The sequence below is a fragment of the Octopus sinensis genome, unplaced genomic scaffold (assembly GCF_006345805.1).
Source record: "Octopus sinensis unplaced genomic scaffold, ASM634580v1 Contig01435, whole genome shotgun sequence".
Lineage (NCBI taxonomy): Eukaryota > Metazoa > Mollusca > Cephalopoda > Octopoda > Octopodidae > Octopus > Octopus sinensis.
Window position 1 is genome coordinate 1 of NW_021824841.1, and position 18,486 is coordinate 18,486.

The 18,486-nt window shown below is 35.8% G+C and overlaps 1 pseudogene; it reads left to right on the forward strand.

The window, feature by feature from the left end:
* Positions 1-3,729: 3,729 nt before the first annotated feature.
* Positions 3,730-16,772, forward strand: LOC115227057 (annotated as a pseudogene).
* Positions 16,773-18,486: the final 1,714 nt, after the last annotated feature.

Below are 18,486 nucleotides of genomic sequence, written 5' to 3' on the forward strand. Positions count from 1 at the left end.
CCTTCTATAGATGTACAAAAGAATTTGCTTCAGTACCGTACAAGATAAGGCCACTGTTCGAAGAAAATGGCTCAAACTTTTCTATCGAGAGCTATACCAGACCCCGAAATGGACGTCACTGCACTGTTGCAAAGTTCCCAACTATCTCATCTAGAGTGAGGACCACGTATTGCAATAGTTTAGAATTCAAGGGCCCACAAATGTTTAATGCCTTGCCAAAATATCTGAGGGATCTTCATGGAATAGGGTATATTTTCAAGAAAGAATTGGACATCCCTCTATCCAAGGTCCCAGATGAAATATCAAGTTAGGAGACTCAGCAGAGAGTAACAGTGCCGAACTCCCTTCTTCACCAAAAGCCAATCAAGTACAATTGACCATTAAAGAAATATTTATACTGGCGGTGCTTCAGCATGGTAACAGCCTTAGGGCTGAAAATTGTAAAGGAATAAAAGAATAAAAGAATATATCCACATTTAGACTTTTACCTTTTCATACTCGCTTGGATCAGTCAGATTTTATAGAGTCCGTAGCTAAACCTCACGTGCTATTAGGTAAGCCATTATTTCACCGTGCCCAATAATGGTTACCAGGAAGATTGGAGACAAAGAACACCTTTCGCATGACAATGGCATTCACTAAGAATCCCTGGATGATGTCAAGTCAAGGGGACAGCAAAACAAACACACACACACATATTACATATCTACATATCTACGTATATATTTGAACATATGTATGTATGCATATATATATATATATATATATATATATATATATATATATATATATATAATATATATATATATATATACGTACGTATGCATATATATACGGTTGGGTGTATACACTTACCTACCTACCTACACACCTACCTACGTACCTACATACATACATACATACATACATACATACATACATACATACATACATACATACATACATACATACATACATACATACATACATACATACATACATGCTTACATACATACATATATATTAGGTCGTCAAGTATGAAATTTGTAGTAAGGTATATGGTAAACTTTGTCAGCTGCTCACTTTGTGCCATTATTATATTTTGACCATCTTATTCTTTGTTAGAAAGCACACATCTATTGCTTTATTCTAACTTATTTTGCGCTTTATAAAGTATTTATAAATCGTTCTTTGCTATTTTTGTTTAGAAATGGATAAGTCGCAAATTCGTACAGGTTTGAAATATAAGTTCTTTCTTGTAAATACAATATCACAGACAGTTCGGAATATTAATGGAGTGTCTCATTCTAATGTTATTACACAGCAGACAGTATCAAATTGGCTTGCAATATTTTGTTCTGCTAACTTTGACCTCACAAATGAACAACACGGTCGACCAAAAACAAAAGTGGATGATGATGAACTGAAAGTCACCGTCGAGTCAGGTCCATTTCAATGTGTGCCCGTGAATTATCGCTGTTGTTTGGTGTTGGCAAGCAAACAATATTGACTCATCTAATTCAAATCAGTAAAGTGAAAAAGTTGGATAAGTGGGACCCACATGAACTCAATGAAAATCAGAAATAGTAACGTTTTGAAGCTTGCATTATGCTACTTTCTTGTCACAAAATGATTCATTTCTGGATCGAACATGTGATGAGAAATGGATCCAATACAACATCCGTCAGTCGCTCAGAAACAGGAGAAAAAACATTGTCGGAGCTCTGTACAGACTTCAACGAGGTAAGTACTTCACAAATATCAACCAGAACTGTTAGAAGAAGGCTTGTAGAGTACGGTCTGAAAGGCTGTAAAACCAGGAAGAAGCCGTGGGTTTCTGAAGCGAATATGGAAAAATGTCTTCAGCGGGCCACAAAACCACTGAAATTGGAACAGTGAGCAATGGTCAAAAGTTGAGAGAAGACTGGATTCCTAGCACCTGCAAGAAACTAGCTGATTCAATGCCTAACCGTATAAAAGCGGTTATTGATGCTAAAGAGAAGTCAGCCAGGTATTAAAACTGATGTATATTGTGAAATATACCAGAATCTACCATGTGCACGAATTTCATTAACATTGAGATAGCAGAACTCCAAAACACCGGGGTGGCCTAATACTTTTGGCCAAGGCTGTAAACACACACACACACACACACACACACACACACACCACACACACACACACACACACACACACACACACACACACACATATATATATACATATATACACGAAGTAGAAAAGTAAGTAGAAAAGAGAAGGCAAACAGTTTGGCAAAAATTACTTGACAAGGACATTTAATTTAGCTAGATAAAATAAGGCGGTGTTCCAGTATGGCCATTGTCAAATGACTGAAACAAATAAAAGAATAGTCTCTGACAATTGTTTTCAGGATATCTGAGCTACTGTGACATCGTGTTGAGGAAAATATTCCGTATACTGAGTATTCTGTGGTTGGAGAGTGATAGGTTAAATATATGTAACAGTGGAAGAACTCATTAGTGATAGTTGACGTGGTTCATTATGTCTAGAAAGGGAGGATAAATCCAGTAAAATCGGGTATTCCTAAGGTAACTCCATGATCAAAGAGAATGGTTAGATAGTAATCCATGGTGAAGGAAATTGGATGCTAATATTTCCAAAGTTGGACAAATATTGTAGTATTTTTCCAACTTTGGAAATGCTAGAATATCTACTGGAACGCCATTGGTCATAGAAATGAATGACCGAGAGTTATTTGAGAATTTCAGCAAAGAAGTGAGAGATAGTAGAAACCTTTATTATTTGATGTGATCAGGCAAAAGGGAAATACTATTCACTCAGCATCAATTTACTGAACTGATTACGTTAATTTTAATATTTTTCATTTATATTGGAATTTCAACGAATGTCTATAGACAATCTATTTGACTGATAATTGCTGGAGTTTCAATAAAACCGTAACTGCTTCAGATGAAGATTTTCCTTTCCACAAAAATCGTAACTGCTCGAGATCAGGATTTCTAACAACCCATACAAAAATGCTTTTCGTCCTTTTAACTTAACGCACAGATGTACATTAAATAGATGGAATACTTGGACACATCGTCAGCGTCGTATTATGTCTGGAATCACTGAGTATTCCGAATTATACAAGCTACGTTCTGTAGGTAATCAAGCTTAAGCCGGTGTGCAATCGACATTTTCCTTATCCTACCGATCATCTCTTTACAGCCAAAGCCATATAGGTACTTTCTTAACAGCCTCCTCATTTATGTAATTTATAACACTAAGCTTGAAACATGAGATTATGAACAATTTCTTGCATTTTAATTATGAAATGAAAAAAGTAGAAAAAGAGTATCTATGATTGTGTCCAGATTGCACTCACACACTATTGGTCAACCAGAGATCATCGTGAAAGAGAACTGTGATCGAACTAAGAAACATGAAATTACAAAGTGTAGCTATAAACAGTGCTGAATGTTTTGAAATGTTTCCAAATTCTTCGTATCCCTATTAAAATGTTATTATTCAAGAATATAATCAGTAAGACAATAACTTTTAGACATAATTAGGGATAAGTGATGTGAACTGTAGAGTGGTCGTGTGCGTCTTTAAAATTGCTGACAGGGCGTTTGGAAACGTCAGAACATGTGTATAACCATATGCCATGTGACGTATCTCACAAAATTTGAGAAGAAAATTCTATAAAACCTGAGAAATCCCTAATATTCCATACAGATTCTGATTGTGATTTCTATATTCAATATGATTAGAGTAGGTTTGATCCTGTGTTGTATCTTCATTGTTGGAGTGTTTGAAGCCAGTTCTGCTGATGACATACTTACAGCACATAATTTGATTAAAAGATCTGAAGTTAAACCTCCTTCATCCTCAGAATTCATAGGCTTAATGGGACGTTCTGAAGAGTTGACACGACGATTAATTCAACATCCTGGTTCTATGTCTGAAACAAGAGAGGTCCACCGAAAAAAGGTAAAATTTTAAATTACTATTATTAGTTTTACTGTTTACAATTAATTTCTTTGATACAGGCGCAGGAGTGTCTTGCTTACCAACCACATGGTTCAATGTTCATTCCCACTGCGTGGCACCTTGGGCAAAGTGTATTCTACTATAACCTCGGGCTATATATATATATATATATATCTCGTTATATTTCGGAATGGTCATTTTGCCAGTTTAGCCAATAAAATCACACGCACTATATATTTAGTGTTACTTTGCTTCAGTGTTATTTATTTTTTACATTAATCTTCATCTTATTTCGGCCAGAGTTCTTTCGTCACACTCCTGTGACCGCATCAGTGGTCCTTTGTTTTCTTCTTTCTTATTTGTGTCTCTCCTTACTAACCGTCAGCCATTTTGTATTTCTATTGTATGTCTTCATTTGCGCATGCTTATATCTCTATGTGCGTCTATGTTTATTTAGTGTGTGTGTGGGTGGGATGCTTGTACTATTTGTATCTTCTGTTTATATACGTTCATGTAGTTTGTTTTTGTTGTTGTTTTTGTTTATTCTTATTTTGTTCAAGTGTTTACATCCCTTTATTATTATCATTACATATGCTTGTATGTATGTATAACAACAATACTAGTTATAATAATAATAAATTTTATAAAATATAGTTTTTTTATTTCTATTTGTTTATTTATCTGTGTATTCATTATGTTTTCGGGATCCTCTAACGTCATATGTTGTGGTGTGTGCTATTGTTCCATTCTAGTTTTCTATTCAGGCTAGGTTTATTTTCTATTATGTGTGTAGCCTCTGTAATTTGCCTGATTGTTGCATCTGTTCTATGTGTGGACAATATTTTAATTTCTATGTTGTTGATTGATCCCCCGTGTTCCTGTTCGGCGTATTGGTACAGAATCGATGAGCTTTTACCTTTCTTGAGTTGTCTCCAATATACATTTACCCGCTCTCCTATGCTTCTTGTCGTTTTCCCTACGTATTGCGTTGTCTTGTTACTGCATCGTCCCTCTATACATCTTATACTATAGACTACGTTTCTGGCTTTACAGTTTGTGGGCTAAATCTACATACAGTACAGTACTTATCAGTATAGGGGGTTCTACTAAAAGGATAGGTTCTACCAATTATAGATTTGATAGGGTTGCCTGGCTTTTCAACAACCTTAATCCTTAGCTTAAGTTTGTGTAGGGTCCTTCTAAAGCGGTACACCAGTTCACCTCCAGGGGTGGTGTCAACGAACATGACACTCTGGTATTTATGGCTATCATACCAAGATTTGGCCTTCCCTATTTTCTTTTTGTCCTTTCTATAGTGTTCCATGACTTGTTCCTATAGAGTGGGCAAATCCCATTCCTATCATTACATAATATATTATCAAATTTCTTCATGGCTCCTTTGTATACTCTGATCCTTTCTTTATGGCTGTAACCTGAGAACTGCATGCGGTGAATTGTATGTGTCTCTTTAACTCTGTAGGCTCGCACATGCGTGACACATTTCTCATTATTCTGACGAGGTCTGCCATCAAAATATTGAATTTGGCATTGTCCGCAATGGCTGAGTTCCGGTGGATCAAGTATTTTGAGGCCATAGGTTTGGCATAGTATGAATGAAAGATTTGGGTTTTATTATTCACAATTTCTAGCCAGAGTTCAGTGTCTAGTACTGATAGTCTATGGTTGGGTTGTTTAGTGGGTTAGTCTATTGTGACCTTAATACTCTGGTGGATGGAGTTAGCTATTTGCTGGATGCTCGCCATAGTATTAGTTTCTATTACTATATCAACAGTTCTCTCTTGTGTGGGTGCCTTTACCACTATGTTGATATCATCAACATAGCGAGAGTACATGTTTACGAGTATGGAGTTCTGTGTTAGGTGTTCTTTAAGCCTTCTATCACCAGCGATACTAACGCCTATGGCTGCCCCCTCGTTCTGGGCATATATTTTATTGTTAACCTTAAACGTGTGGCCTTTTATGGTAACTCTTATACTAGCTGCTAGTGCATGTGCGATCATTTTCTTTACCTGATGGACATTTGCGGGGCTCCGTATGGCTCTGGTCCATCCGCGCCATCTTTCTATATGGGTCTTCCTAGCCATAGAAGTAATTGTGGGCGGTCTACCTCTTAAACATCTACTGAAGCGAAGTAACACCAAATATATAGTGCGTGTGATTTTATTGGCTAAACTGGCAAAATGACCATTCCGAAATATAACAATATCTGTTTCAACACACGACTTCACATAAAAAAATCTTGCACAACAAATATATAAACGTATATATATATATATATATATATATATATAAACGGCAGTTTGTCTGTGCGTGTTTCTGTGTGTCTGTTTGCTTGTACCCTCACCCTGACCACGGCTTTCAACCGATTCTGATGAAACTTGACACACACATAGCCCAATGTCATAATTCAAAACTAACGCAGCGAAAATTTTGAAAAGTTTCCCCACTTCTGAAAAAAATCGATAAATTCGACATGGGGTCGAGAATCAGAAACACAAACCACAAACTGTCTAGGGGACGCAACTCCACCTTTTTTAAATCTCAAAAAAAAATTTACCATTATTTTTTTCCATTTTTTTGCTATTTTTTGGCTATAACTCTCTAAAAATGCTTTATAGTTATTTCCCTTACAAACCTGAGCAACGCCGGGCGATACTGCTAGTATATATATAATTTTGACTGTAATTAACTTCATGTTTAGAAGGCTATGATTTGTAAAGTTTTAAATTCGTCATAGGGACTGGGAAAAGATCTACTCAAGGCCACTGTCATTATTTATCTTAATAAATTAGTCACTTTCAAATGTTACTATTTAATATAATATGCTATAGCATAAGCATTTCTTTTCTTACAGTTTCTCGTCGTCCATATATTCTTAAGAAATGAATGTTACCAAAATATTTCAGGTATTGTACTTCTTACGTTTAATAATTGTACATGTTTTTACAATCCTCTTCTCTGAGTATATATAAACACGTTTCATTGTATATCGTTGCTCCTATGTTAAACTGTCGTATGTCCAAATTTAGCCAAATGGCAGAAACGTTAGCACGCAGGGCGAAATGCTATGCGGTAATTCGTCTGCCGTACGTTCTGAGTTCAAATTCCGCCGAGGTCGACTTTGCCTTTCATCCTTTCGGGGTCGATTAAATAAGTACCAGTTACGCACTGGGGTCGATGTAATTGATTAATCCGGTTATCTGTCCTTGATTGTCCTCTCTATGTTTGGCCCCTTGTGGGTAGTAAAGAAATAGGTATTTCGTCTGTCGAAGGCTGTGAGCTGGCAAAAACGTTAGCACGATGGCTAGATGCTGAGCGGTATTTCGTCTGCCGCTACGTTCTGAGTTCAAATTCCGCCGGGGTCAACTTTGCCTTTCATCCTTTCGGGGTCGATTAAATATGTACCAGTTATGCACTGGGGTCGATATAATCGACTTAATCCGTTTGTCTGTCCTTGTTTGTCCGCTCTGTGTGTGGGCAGTAAAGAAATAAGAAACGTTAGCACGTCTTGCGAAATGCTTAGCGGTATGTCGTCTGTCTTTACGTTCTGAGTTCAAATTCGACTGGGGTCGACTTTGCCTTTCATTCTTTCGGGTGCCAGTTGCGTACTGGGATCGATCTAATCGACTGGTCCCCTTCCCCCAAAATTTCGGGTTTTGTAGCTAGAGTAGAAAAGAATACTTTTGCTTTTAAGAACTGGTTCTCGTGGTCAAACTATCGTATCTCCAGCTGTATCATTTGCCAAGATATGAAAAATTAATTCTTTATTCGCCACTAGATGGACGATACAGGACAGACAAGAACAATTAGGAGTCTACAAAGGGGTTGAATGTGCGGATGTAAGAACAATATGAAAAGAAATAGCAAAATAATAATTAGGCATGATGTGACAAGATGAAATGTTGGTTATGGATAACCAACAAGCCACGACGTAGCACTGCTCTCACAAAGGAGACTTACAGTAGTACGTTCAAGTTGGCCACATTCATACTCAACGATCGCACCACTGCTATCCATCTAGTCCTGAACACACGCGGCGGTGACATCTCTCTCTCTCTCTCTCTCTCTCTAGCCTTATTTATCTTTTGGGATGGTAAGGACATATTTGATAAACCTTGGCCAGAGAGAAAGTTGCCCGTCTTAATTCCTTTCACTCTTGTCAACCACATTCACGTACATTCACACCAACAAGCTTGAACGAAACCAAGATGAATGAAATTAATTACTTACTTGGTGATGGGAGGATGTAGATTTATCCTCCCCTCTCGTCGTGGCTTGTGGGGCGTCGTTGATTCAGTTCCGGTAAATGTGTTTACTAAAATTTAATTGTAATATTCCAGTGTCTTTGGGATATTGTTCTTTTAGTTACGTATGTGAATGACAATCAAATTTTATTAATTGGATGTGTTCAGGAATTTGTGAATTTGAAGAATGGACGTTGAAATGTGATATGCAGGGATTTTCGTTTATGTGTTCTGTTGTATTCTTTGTGTTGATTGCCGTGATGTTGAAGACAGATTCTGGAGTATGAGCTTCAGGTGTGTGTGTAGGGGGTGTGCTGGTATTGTGGTGTGTGTCTGTGGTGCATGTTTATTCTTTTCCTTCTTTTTGTTTTTAGCTACCTCTTCCAATTCCTGATCTGTTGTGTGGTTGTTTTGCGTTTTAATGTTAGTGATTGTGCTAGTTGGAGAGGGGTTTTGTTCGTTGGTGTTATCCTTTGGAGTTTTACACGTTTTGGTGTCCGGGGCAGGGTTTGTTGGTGGTATTGGGTTGGTGTTGGTTGCCTTGACCAGGTGTTATAAAGGCACGTCTGGTGGAGGGTTTCCCGTTTCAGAAGTATGCCAAGATATGAAAATTGTCAAAGTGTAGTACAACGGTCTAGCAACTTTCAAAAGTGTAGTTAATTCCACATACGTCAATTTTACAAAAATCTTTCTGATTGAAAATATAATGCATAAAGTTACGATTTTATGCACCCAACAAAGTATCATTCCTAAGCTGAAATTGTTGCTGACGTAAAAATATTGGAATGGTGAAACTGTATTTTCGTTTTCTGAAAAAGCAACGTTTTGACTTACGACATATTTACATAATAGCAACGTTATATATATATATATATATATATATATATATATATATATATATATATATCAGTAAATTCTATAGGCAAATGCAGCAGCGTTGTCGTCATAATTATTTTGGTTGGGGTTGGTCACCAAGATGTTTCCCCATCTCCATCTCTGTAATTTACATTTATTTAATCTAAGATTACGTAACCTAAATGCAATGAAATCTGTTTATATGTCTGTTATCTGTTCATGACAGTATCGAATTGTTAGTGAGTGAATACTAATTACAAAGTAAAAGATTTAGTTCTGTTATGTCTGGGGAGAGTCATTTTCTTTTGTGCCTTATAAGTGGAAATAAGTAGAAATTTTACCTGTGAGTGTGTTAAATTATAAGGCACAAACAGAAAATGACTCTCCCCAGACACAACAGAATATGCTTCAATAAACAAACTAACATAATGTATCTTGTAAACCAAATCCAAAAACGAAATGTAAGATTTAGTTTTATAATTTATTTCTTGTCATCTAATGTGTGCTTAATTAACTTCTTTCAATACCTTCAAAAATTCCTTTCATTACCTCAGAATTTACATCTACATGTTTTCTAACGCCTTCCTCATTTCCTTATATCTTTCCGTTCCGCATTACCACACAAGTCTCTCAATTTCTCGTATTTTTCTGATTCTCACACCTACATCTATTTTATCTTGTTCGGCTCCACTCATACTAGATCAGTTATATTTCTTCAACCCACTCCACACCTGTGCTTAGGTCAATAACTTCAAGATTAAGTATCACAAAGTGGAAAACTATTTAGCTTCAACATAGTTATATTCAACACTAGCACGTCAATCCCGTGCCTGTATCATCGCCGATCATATTTCATTCCCTCAACTTCTATTTCACAAGAACCTACAATCACGAATTCCATCTATGAGGAAACGGTCTGTGTTTCCTTGTTTGTTTCAGAAAGGTTGAAAGTGCAATGAAATAAGAATGGATAACTAAAACTTGTCGCCAGCGACTTTACTTCTCAGGGCCATGCATTATGCTCTTTATGGTCCTTTACAAAAATATGGTACTCCTGATTTCTGATTCCTACATGAACAACAATTCATTTTCCGCTAATAGGCAGCCTGTTATTGGGCAATCAATAATTAACAAGCCAAATTCTATATTTTCTACCTATACATTGGTCAGAATCACACTTCTCATTCTATCCATTTATCCATTCTTCAGAGCCTGGAAATACTTTTCTTCCAGTTACTAAGATTTATAGAAAAGATTGCAATGGAGTATTGCTACTATATCTGGAACAGTGCTCCCGTTAGACATACAGGTAAGTGACCTGTACGCACCGTTACCGTTGGACATACAGGTAAGTTACTTGTATGTCCCGTTAGGCATACAGACAAGTTACCTACCTGTATGCCAATGACTGTACGTTCGTACAAATCTGTGCGTTTTGGCCAAAAGTTTGATGAACTGTACGTTTAGCAAACGTACGTTTTAGTGATCTTGTCATTGGTTTTTAAAATTCAGGTTTTGACGCATTGATTGATTGATTTTTCACATATGGGTGTTTGTGAGCTTTATGAAAATAAAAGTACGCCCGGTCTGCTTTCGCAAACGCGTCTGCATGCATGCACGCGTTGACTAATGACGTCAAGGGCATCTGTAATTTTGGGTGACTGTATATACGTCCTGTTTACTATGCCATAGATGTCATAGCACGAAGTTTTCTCACAGAATGAAGGAAGGTAATTGTTTTTAAAAAAAATTGATAAGTTAGGCTCAATTTTAGCGCTTATTTATACAATCCCGCCGTATCAGTCTGAACACAAATATAGATTTCTTAACCCAGATTTTAAACGGTATGTAATGTGTTTAATAATTTGATTAATTCAAATAAATCTTATAGAACTATAACTGGAGGAAGATATGAGTGATAGAACTTTGAAAACAGAACATTCTTCGGAGAATAAACGAAGCACCAGATAAAAAGAAGGCTAGATTTGTTGTGCGATGAAAACTTTTCTAGTTGGTTGGAGCGAGAAAAGAACGATACAGCTAAACGCAAATGCATATTATGCAAGTATGAAATTGTCGGTAGTTTGATCCAAATTTTACGACATGAACAGACAGAAAAAACACCGCAAGAATGCAAATGAAGCAAATAAAGCAAAAAAGTTGACCAATTATTTCGAGGCCTCATCGTTTTCTTCACATTCCAAGAAAGTAGCAGTTGCTGAATTAAAATAATGTGCATTTGTTGCTGAGCATAATATCCCAATTTATATTTTGGACCACTTACCTGGCCTTGTTGCAAACGCCTGTCATGGTTCTAAAATCATCCAGGATGCAAAGTGTGCTCGAACGAAAGGCACATGCATCTTTCTTAAAGCCATTGGCCCCTACTACAGCTTCAACGCTTTATTAAAAAAAAAACTTCATTCATCAAAATTCTCTCTTGTTATTGATGAAACAACTGATGATTCAACACTAAAACAACTTGTCTTAGTTTCCAGATATTCTGACGTTGAAATTCAAAAGGCAATCGACGATTTTCTTACACTTATAGAAATACAAGATTGCAGTATTACGGGTATATAAAACTGTCATATTTAAACGAACAGGCTATTCCTCTGGAAAATTTGATTGGTTTCGCCTGTGATAATGCAAATGTTATGACGGGAAGCAAACAATGTGTTAAAGCAGAATAGGCTAGATCTTTTTGTGCAAGCCTGTGTTTGTTATTCTTTACACTTATGTTCATCAAACGCATACAATGAATTACAAAAAGTATTTATGCATACTTTAGTCACAGTCCTAAGCGTATCAATGAATTCAAAGATCAGTAGAAAATAGCTTCAATTGTTCATCACAAAATCCTGCATGCATTTTGCACTATATGGCTGTCTCTCAAGCAAGTTGTGCAGCACATTTTAGAGCAGTGGCCAACACTGCTGACGTATTTCCCACAAGCAACATTAGAAAGTGGATGTCCGATTACGGCTCGACGAATTCTCACTGAAATGAAGAATCCTCTTACAAAGAGGTATTTAGCATTTCTCTCTTTCATTTTAAACGACGTTAACAAACTAAATCTGGAATTCCAGACTGAAGGCTGTCTGATGCATAATCTTAAAAGAGCCACCAGCGCTAGAATGAAGGGAATTTTGAGCAATTTCATCAGACCTGACTTACTTTCTGTCATTAATGTGTGTGACATTAATGCCAACGATACAACGACACACCAACCATTAGTTGTATCTACTTTGGCGCTGTAGGTGAGAGAAATTTATACGAAAATGCTACCACCATTGCCCCTGATGAATTGTTGACTTTCCGACAGAATATACTACGATTCTTTGTTAGTCTTTCAAATCAAATGCTCGTGCAATTTTCGTCTTGCGATATGCAGAACAATTTGGGATTACTAGAGGCGTTAGAACTTACCAAAATAATTGAAGGAAGGCCAAGGTCAATTATATCACTTATCATGCGATTACCAAGTCTTTGTGATGAAAAAGATTTCGAAGAAATTATTCAGGAATGGCACCACTTGACGGTTCAAGGTTGTTCTTTCATCCCGTATAACGAGCCAGAAAAAATGTCATTTGCTGTTTCACAAGAGAAATGTGGTGATGAGTACCACTACTCACTGTTGTCATCCTTTATGCTCAGTCTTCTTTCTTTACCACACTCCTCTGCATCGTCAGAAAGAATTTTCGCTGTTTTCCACAATATCAAAACTAAAAATCGAAATTGCTTGAAAACTTCTACGCCTAATGCATTTAAGAAGACGAAAACTTTGTAACGAAATACCGATTGTACGATGTGGGAGCCGGATGAAAAATTTTATAAAACATTATTTGGAAAAAATTTGTACAACAGAGAACTTCCTCACGAAGATGATTTTTCTTTTTGATGTCCAAACATTCGACGTTTCATTAAATGTTTTCCAAATCAAAAAATTATAAAATCTTCGCTTTCACTGTATTTGGGGCTTCAGTACAATTCTGTACGTTTTGATCAGATTCTCTTCGCTTTGAAAAAGAATTCTATACGTTTTGAAAAAAACTTTGGCACCGCTGCGGGTAACCCTGTTCTCTAGCGTTATTAACTTAGAAGTCGTTTCTGTGTACCATTAATTAAGGTTAAATATAATTATATTACAATAACACACAGGATTGAACTTTTGTTGGTAAATTGCATCAAGAATATATAATGAATAATCCAACCTAATACCTAGTACAAATTACCTGAAATTCTTTCCTTCTCCTTAGTAAATAAAGTAAAATGATTACAACTAAGAATCAACATGAAGCCACGTACTCGGAAGTTTACTTGTTTATTTTATATTTATTACCTTGTATTGGAGATGTATTAACGTGTATAAACATTTCATATCCAAAGCCCTACATTTCACTCAAATTAGACCAAAGGTAAAATGACTTTAAATGAATTTAGAAGAAAATAAATGTAATATAGATATAAAATATGATATTTAGTTTGTCGTACCATTTTATTAAATAGTTGATTTTGGTTATGATGACATCGCTGCAATTGAAATGGTCGTATTTTTAATAGTATCTATTGGCTATATGATAGGTAAAGTTTTCCCCCTATCAAAATATTTAGCTACCGTCGCGATTTCTGGCATAGCTAGTCGTCATTCGCAAATGGGAATAGGCTTAATAGCATATGCTCTGGTTTTGCGAATTATTACAGGTATTATATAGTTGAAAACATGCCTAGATAAGCCCTCGGTCTTGCATCAGTTGTGTGACAGATGGAAGAGAAGACGGCTGCACCAGCACCTAAATGATAGTCAGTACAGCAAACTAGAACAATGGGAAATGAAGTACTTTCCTCCAGGACACACCTGTCTGTCCTATCCAGAAATCGAGCTCGCCACATTGTGATCATGAGCCAAAGAGCACAACCATCAGAACACGCGCCAATGATTTTGGGTGGTGTAATATGTTTCTAAATATCTTTTAAGAATGAGAAAATATTGATCATAAACTTCTTTGACTGGCCTTCTCCTAATATAGACAGATACAGCGAAGGATAGCAATATAATCTAACACACACTTATGATCTAAATATTACATCCTATGAACGAAATAATATATTAAATTAGATTTGGTCGTAATACACTTAATCTTGGATCAGCAGATGTATCAACAATATATGCAATATAAGCTGGTTTGACATTGCTTACTGATGCACGATGGTGTAGCAAAGGATTGATAAAACTGCAATCAAACACACGTTCGACTTGGGAATGTTGCAGACGAATGGCAGAATCAATGATATAAAATGATATAAAAGTGAGATGAAACAGACAACAACAAGTCATTTCTCCATCGAAATGTTTAACATGAGCAGAATTGTTTGTTTGATTTAAGCAGTCCTCCTGGTTAAATTTCTGGAAAGTGGTGGTGATGCGTTCTCTCTAGAAAAACGAAATGACAGTGTTCGGAGTTATAACGATACTCCGCATGCCGGTGTTGTGAGTTATAACGATACTCCGCATGCCGGTGTTGTGGATGATATTCAGAATATCGGTACTCCGCATGACGGTGTTGTAAGTTATAACGATACTCTGCATGCCGGTGTTGTGGATGATATTCAGAATATCGGTACTCCGCATGACGGTGTTGTGAGTTATAACGATACTCCGCATGTTGGTGTTGTGAATAATATTCAGAATAACGCAGCAGCAGCTGCTAATTCACTAAACAAATGTATTATCCAATATAGAATGAGACTTTGCAAGAATGGACGTGGTTGTCGAAAACCAAAGAAATATGGAAAATAGCGTTTGATGGAAAAGAGTTCATGAGCGTTCTGAAAATCTTTACCAGGTAACGTATCCAATGAAACGTATTATGACTTTATGTTTTAATTTGAAGATTAGATTCAAAGCTGATATAAATAAGTACACAGAGATTCTTGAATTGTCTTTCTAATAATTTTTTATCTGTATTTTACATAAATGCAGACTACTGTAGAATGTTTTCATCGATTTCTGAATTAAATATATCATTCAACAAATTCAGAAAATAATAACCCAAGAGTGTTTTGTTAAGTGTATGCATTTTTAAATTTGGTTCTTTAGTTATAAAGATCACTTTGGAAAACCTATTAGGAACCAATATTACTGTAAGTAAATATTCTTCCAAGAAATTAGAACCTCATACACTTTCTTCGAAACGCAGATTTTATAACAGCATTTTTGCTATTTTAAATTTATCTTAGATTTTCTGAGAAATGCTGTATTAGAATCAAAGATATATTTGTTAATCCTTATGAGGCTGCCGATGAACGCTGAACAATTCTTCTCATTACATCGGCAACGATGTATGTCATGTGAAGAGCGTTTCTTATGGAAAGATATCTTCGCCTGTCTTGTAATGATATATTTACTCTAAAAAAAAACTACATTTCAAAAGCGTTTCATGTAGGTGTTTCTTCAGATGTAGAATCCGCAATTCTGAGACGTAATTTGCAATTAGGGGAATAAGGTCGTTGTACAGTCGAGCACTGAGTCGCTGGTGGGTATCCTGTAGGTTTTAGATCCCGTTTCATAACTTCCCAATCATTTAAGGCGATGGTTACAATCCGTCCTTTTAGATCTGCTTATCCATTTGGTATTATACTGTCGAGAAACCTAAACTGGTCTACTTTAGAAGCCGCCAGTGGGACAATGTCATTGCTCCATGACAGGATCTGGCACTTCAAGGCGTTTGTATCTGTGCCTCATGTTTAACGGCTTCGTGGATATACTGAATTTGTCATAGCAACAACAGTGGATACATGGGTCGTGTCATCCAGATACCTAATACTTTTGGAGAGTGCATGAGTGAATAAGAAACTTTTTCATGTGACTTTTCGTTCTCTCGGAGTACAAACATTATTATCGAATATCGCTTCTTTTATTTGCACTTGATTGGGATCCACGGTTATTACTTACATCATCTTCTATAGCGCTTTTCTTTAGATGTTGTCGAATGCAGCATTAAAAACTATGAATTTAAAATACAATGACACCAGAAATTCTATTGCTTTCAAAATTTTTTTCCCGACTATACAACTATGTCTCCACCGAAACTAAAATATGATTAAATCTCTCTCACCCTTTCCCATCACGGCGCTTCTTTTGGTTTTGCTTTTCATTCTGTCACCAGGTTTCCCGTTATTGACGAGAAAGAAATTAGCTTGTTTCGAACTTTTGCTTGTCGCCCCTGTTATATATCGGTGTTACCAACATAGGGATCTAATGTTTCGGCGTCCTTTCTGTCCCTCATATCATTTTAAACATTAACCACTATCTCTCTTCCTTCTTTTATTACTTCGGTTTATTATATAAAGAGTTCGGCGCCGGGCTGTGCTATACACTACAATTGTGAACACGTTCACACAAATACACACACACACACACACACACGCACACACACGCGCGCACACACACAAATACTCACTCACACAAATACACATACACACACAAATACACATACACAAGCACACACAATTACACAAATACACACATACACACATAAACACAAACAGGTCTAAAGAAAGTTGGGACGGTTGTGAGGGAGAGGAAAACATACAAAATCTTATTGCTCTTGTTTTTTTTTCTTTTTCAGGCGATTTTAATCCCAATGAACTGAAACCTGAATCTAACATTTGTTAAAATAAAATATGAAAGCATATCAAATTTGTTTGTATTTATTTATATGATCGACATTGTTTCTGCCAACATTGTATTTTTATGGAGAAGTGTAATAATTGCAGGGATCCATTGTGGTTACAATATATTTGCAACAATGATGAGCCAAATACCGAACTTCTGTTCAGATTATTATAAGAACGTTTTTCCTTAGTACTACTTATTTTCAGGATATAAGTATAAACGTCATAGAATCTCATTGTATATTCTGTGAGCACAAAACAATATTTAAGTTTAATAATTTCTCAGAGAATGTAGTAATCACAGTTTACTCTGTGTTTTCAAAAATTATTTGAACTAAGAATTCTACTTGGGGGTTTTAGGGTGTAAGAACAAACTGAAAGTGAGATATATATGGACCAAGTTCATTTAAATGATTGGGGGTAGGTCGACTGAGTAAATTTTAATGTAAATTAGGACATTTTATACATTATAAAAATGCAAATTATTAAAAGTATTTATAAAGCCAAGAAGCTAACTTAGGTAATTAAATGCGACATTGCTTTCATTGTGCAAAAGATTATTATGAAGATAGCTGTTAAAAATGTAATCCATTGATTTTGCCGCGAGGAAAATGAAATACCTAACTTTATTTGGACAGTACCCTTCATCGGAAATGATGTTTCTATAGTACCGAATGAATAGATTGGGCACGCAAGAACATTAAGAAAACAACACTCTTCGGGGATAAGTACTGCCTTATTTATTCTGTGTCTGCTTTTCATCACCCCTGGCATAATCGAGCGCTCGTGATCTCTAGTCCAACTGTTTGATATACTTTAAGGAACAGAAGTCGAAAATAAAGCATCCAGTTTAGTAAAAAGAATAAAAATGACTTGTCAGCACATAATTTGATGAACAGATCTTAAAATAGAAATATAACCGCTTATCACGAATAATGAGGACAACCATTAATAGATCGATATATTATTTAAGTCGGTGTGATTTTATATAGAAACAATATAATTAAGAAAGGAGAGACAACCTTGAAAGATTCTTGAGCAGTGAGGTTTATTTCCGAAAATTATAATCATCCTTATCATAAAGATTATTGAAATATAAATAAAAGTAATTCCAAGACCACTTCAGATATACACAGAACGAAGACAGAGTCACTACACATATCAAAGAAATACAATATTACAGTAATCTTTTGTCATCTTCACAACTCAAATTCTAACATCTATATTATAGCATGGCTACATCTCCATCTTCTACATTGCTCCAGATCTAAGAATGCCTTTTACATTTGATCTTAATATATTTTATGAAGCAGCAACTACAGTCATAAAACAGTAGTGACGGTGAAGTTGCTGGTCATGCACACATTCTCCATAAGTGTTTCACAAACATTTGTAGTTCAGCGACTCCTTTCACTTGTTAGTCTTCTACAAAGTCTCTCTCTCTATGAGTTGCCGAAGAAAAATGAACAATAAAAAAAACAACATTTTAATCCAACAGAAATTAAAATATTTTGCTTATACTATTCCATTTAAAATGTGTCCCCATATAGATATATTTTTGTAAGGTAAAAACTTATATTGGTTCTTGAAGTGTCTGACAACACAATGTACCCTGTATTCTTATTTTGCTCTTAGCAAAGATTTTTAATAAGCGTAAAATATAAGTATTGAACATGGTTAGAATACCTTATTTTTAAAGGAAATCATGAGACTTCTGAATACCCAGCAATTG